The following is a 4,894-nucleotide window of genomic DNA, read 5'->3' as shown; positions in this document are numbered from 1 at the left end:
CGGCGACTCGCACAAACACACGGTGGATGCAGGAAAACCGGTAGATGAGACGTACAGGATGACCTAAATTGAGGACAGCTACGCTCGTTATTGTAAGTGGAATGATAAGTTAAAGTCCAATAACTACTTTATCAAACCGAAAAAGATAAACAAGCCACTGACAGACATTAAATTTGATTAATTCAATAATTATTGAAATACATAAATATATTTTTTTCTTAAATTCACCAGCCATTTTCATATTGTACCAGCATTTGCAGCATCCTAAGACTTTTTGGTAAAATCCTAGGAAAGCTGCCCAAAACAAGTTTCCTTTTTATTTTTAAAGAACTATACAAAAAAAACTTGTATTGCAACTTTCTCTGTCTCTTGCAACTTCATTGCAACAAACATACAAAACATTGCAACATTTATTACAATTTTTTACAAAAGCTCCCGCAACATCAAGCATTTTGGGCCAACACAATCCCAAAAAAAGTCCATGAAATCATGGAGGGACTGATTAAGGCTTGAGACTAAGGCCCCCACGAGTACTTTTTTTCAACCTGGATCATATTTTGCCATGGATTGGTGTCTAAGTGACTAATGTGAACAAACATCTTTGAAATTGGTCCATTATTGAGCGAGAACCCTGTAACCGGCAGGCACAAACCAGGTTGCAATGTAATCCTATTGGGCAATTTTTCCGTCCACTGAAAGTTTATTGGAATGTGGTGGGTTTGGCAATAGTGATTTTAGAGATGTTCTCTGTAAAAAACAAAGGATCTTAACAAAAAAGTCAACCTCTGTAGTGATCCTTTCATTCACCCCTCTCTCTTTCCTAAACTGAACAGATGATTAGGGCGTTCACTCTTCAGTTAAACCAACCAGAATAGGCCATGAATTACATGAGCCAATCACATCATAGCATCCCTGCTTTAAATCGGTTCTTCTCTCTGCTGTTGTCAGTTGTCACTTCAGGCAAATCGTGCAACCCTCCTCCACCCCATTCACCTTTGGTCATCTTTATCCATGGCACCCTAGGTCCCCCTTTGGAATCCGCTCATGTAATTTAATCCAGTTTTTACCACCACCACCAATGTCTAGACTCCATTGTGGGATATGCCTACTCTTGGCTTTTCCACCCCGTATAAAATTATTTACAAAGCATTGTAGTCTCATCGCCGAAGACTCTGTACATGTCAATATTGTGTTACTTGATCAATTCAGTTATTTATTGTTTGCACCTTTCAACAAGGTTTCTCCTCCTGGTCAGTGGCAAAAACAACACTTTTAGTGGATGTAAATTGAAGGCTTTATATTGTATATTGGTATAGCTTAATACTGGACTAATTTCAAAGATTGTTGTTCCCATCAATCCATTAGACACAAAAACATGGTAAAATAGGGTCCAGGTTTAAACACATATTCAGGCTGTACTAGTGTCTCCCAGAACATTTGCCAAATCACATCAGCAACCGGTTGATGAAAAACATGTTTTAGAAAACTCACAACCCATACTGTACATCTTGTTTAAATGCCAGCCAAAGCTGACTACTTTAACTCAATCATGACAACTAACTACAACAACCGTGACATCAGTGAAGTCAGTGATGCATCAACGAACATGACAGCTTATCACGAGAAACCATCTTTTGAAATATTTTGCTGCCTGCACCTGTCAAGTCAGGACAGAAGAATGATGAAGTGGAAAAGAGGAGCAATGGAGGGAGGATGGGCTTGGGTGAAAACATGATGTATGAAAACACCTTGAACAGGTGGTGACGGATGTTACACACGCACGCTGACAGCTCAAACACCTGGCCTCCTACTAACTATCAGAGGTGTTAGGTGATGAAAAACACACACACACACAAAATCAAGATGCCGCAGAGAATGTTTTTTTTTCATGTGAGTGACACTTTTGTAGCGTTTAAAAAAAATGAAATAACCAACTTAAAATAAAGTGTAAAGGTGCCGCTAGGTCTGAACTACTATACTATATGATCATATTGGTATTGAGGCAGACTTCTGTGGTGACTAACTTAAGTCACATCAACAGTTTGCTGCATTAAATGGTAGAGCTGGGAAGCTGTTTTTTGTTGCATTTCCATAGATGGGGTTTAGTTTTCCAACATATTTCTTGCCAACTGTAGTTTACCATATTCAATGTTCAATACATGTTTAAATGCGGTCTCATTTAGAAACTAATGATAGTTACTGACTTTTTGTTGTTAGATTAGTGTGTGTGCGTGCAAATGTGAGTGTGTTAGTGGCATGCTGATCGTGTTTGCATCTCCAGATGCAGCGGAGTTGAGGGTAATAACACTGATTAATGTGTGTGTGTGTATATATATATGTGTGTGTGTGTGTGTGTGTGTCCGCGCGTGTGAACGTGTGTTTCCATTTGCATCCAGATGCAGCTGAGCGAACAGGAAATGTGGTGTGAACTGGAGTCTCACTGCAGTGGCCCACAGGTTAAATGGTGTCACACTCAAAGAAAGGGTTAAATGGAACAACATGGACACACACACAAAAAAAGAAAAAATCCAAATATGGACACAATAAAGAAAATGCACGGGCGCTTTCTCTCACACAAGTTTTAGAACATGTTGTGCACACACAGCATGTGTGCATGTACATGTGTTAAACTGCAGATGTTTCCCCTCACTTTTTTGTCTCTCTGTCTTACAGACAGCATGACAGCATTAAATTCAGTCACTTGCCCTGTGTCTCTCTATTGTCTGCTTAACTGGCTGGCTGGTGTGTGTATGTGTGTGTGTGTGAGCGTGTCCGAATGCATGTGCACTAGAGCACAGCAGCTGAGAAGCATTCTCTGCTATTTATTAGTGGTTTTGTCAGGGATCTGTGTTTGGTCCGGTTGCCGTGGTGACAGACCCTGCAGGCAAGCTTGAGGGCTACTCTGTTAGCATTAGCGCTGTTTATGATGGCAGTGAACAGAGTGAGGGAGGCAACCAGAGGGGGAAAAGAGAAGGAGCAAGATATTGAGAGATATGCCATAAATCATTACTTATTTTTTCATCTTTTTTCATTTGCATCCACTTTCTTAAGCTCATTTTTTTCTCACTGTTTTTAAATGTACTTAAGAAAGCATCACTTATAATCTATAAACTTAATTTAATAATTGGTTGTTACTTTGCCCTCCATCTTTTTGGTGTATGTGTAGGCAGATTTGTTTCTTTGATGGCATAACTACATCAGTGACGGTTTTTTTGCAGCATAACATCAAAACTATTACATCAAAATACATAATTATACCATCAATCCAATACTGGATCCAAAATTATATCATTCACAGTCTATTTATGCCTACTTGTAAGCGTTGTTCATGTAATCTCAAAGCCTATTAGGGATATTTCCAACAAAAAATGAAGGACTCAGCTTATTTTTAACTCGGACTCAAATTTGAATTTCTTTCACCATATTGCTTTTTTAAAGATGTTTTTCATTCATCAAAAGGGAAAACATTATTTTCCTCTATTTAGGAAGACTTAGCATTGCCAGGATGGTGTAGCAGGTGGGCCTTAAATTACACTTCCATCTAGTTTGGTAAATATGTTCCCTTCTCATTTTGTGTTTTATGCCATAGCCAATTACTGATGACTTTAAAAGGACTATGAAGCAGTTTTTTATACAAGAAAAAAAATGGATTTTCATTAAATATGTTTTAAAGCTAAAGTGCGGAAATTGTACCTGTAAATTAATGTCCGTCACATTCAAGCCTACAATCTCCATTATTAAAGCTCCTTTTTCAACTATAGTCGAGACATCTCATCCTCTGCCGTATCAAATCTGATGATTCTTTTTTTAACATGTCTTTTGCGAGACACCCCCCACACCCACACCCACACACACACACACTCTCACACACACATACCTTAACTGAAGTGCAATTTTAAATAGCTGATTTAACATAAAAAATCAAAAGAGACAAATAGTGGAGACCGCAGCAATGGCAGAAATTGCAAACATTATGAAAAAGATCTGAAGATGGTCAAGTCTATTTCATTTTCATCCAGACAGGAGGCCAACCATTAACTGTGGACAGGGGAGAACTTTTGGTGAAACTATACAAGACATTATATTACATTTAGCTGGCGCTTTTATCCAAAGTGACTTCCAATAAAGGCCTTCAAGCATAGTACAAGCTTAGAATGGCAAGAATCACATAGAAGTAGATTAGCTTCAAATAAACTACAAAGTGCTAGTTATGTTATTGTATTTTTTTCTTTAGAACCATCATGTTCATAGGCAAGGCAAGGCAAGGCAGCTTTATTTGTATAGCACATTTCAGCAACAGGGCAATTCAAAGTGCTTTACACAAAATCAGTTAAACAGATAAAACACAAGTAAAAACAGTTAAAAATCATAAGCATTAAAAACAGTTAAAAACAAAATAGAAACATTAGGACACATAAAACACAAGAATAAAAGTTACAGTGCAGCATAAAAAATTTAAAGAAATGAGCATTAATTTAAAGAAAAAGAAAGGTCTTTAGCCTTGATTTAAAAGAACTGAGAGTAGCAGCGGATCTACAGGTTTCTGGGAGTTTATTCCAGATATGAGGAGCATAGAAACTGAAAGCTGCTTCAGCCTGTTTAGTTCTGACTCTGGGGACAGAAAGTAGACCTGTCCCAGATGACCTGAGAGGTCTGGGTGGTTCATAGTGTAGTAGCAGATCAGAAATGTATTTTGGACCTAAACCGTTAAGGGATTTATAAACTAGCAAGAGTACTTTGAAATCAATTCTTTGAGACACAGGAAGCCAGTGTAAATACTTCAGAACTGGAGTGATGTGATCCAGGGTGTTTCCCAATGTCAAGGAAGGATCCTCCAAATCCAGAATTTGGAGGATGCTACGTCATCAACGTCCGTCGAAGGACCGTTCCAATG

The 4,894-nt window shown here is 38.2% G+C and overlaps 1 long non-coding RNA gene across 1 annotated transcript in view; it reads left to right on the top strand.

Moving 5' to 3' along the window:
- Positions 1–4,894, top strand: part of LOC116685689 (uncharacterized) — a 17,792-nt gene that overhangs the window by 8,927 nt on the left and 3,971 nt on the right. The window contains exon 2 of the long non-coding RNA XR_004331013.1: positions 4,435–4,439. This is a non-coding gene — a long non-coding RNA (uncharacterized LOC116685689). The remainder of the gene's footprint in view (positions 1–4,434; positions 4,440–4,894) is intronic.

The sequence above is a fragment of the Etheostoma spectabile genome, unplaced genomic scaffold (genome assembly GCF_008692095.1).
Source record: "Etheostoma spectabile isolate EspeVRDwgs_2016 unplaced genomic scaffold, UIUC_Espe_1.0 scaffold119, whole genome shotgun sequence".
NCBI classification, from domain to species: Eukaryota; Metazoa; Chordata; class Actinopteri; order Perciformes; family Percidae; genus Etheostoma; species Etheostoma spectabile.
This window is presented reverse-complemented; position numbering and strand designations above follow the sequence as displayed.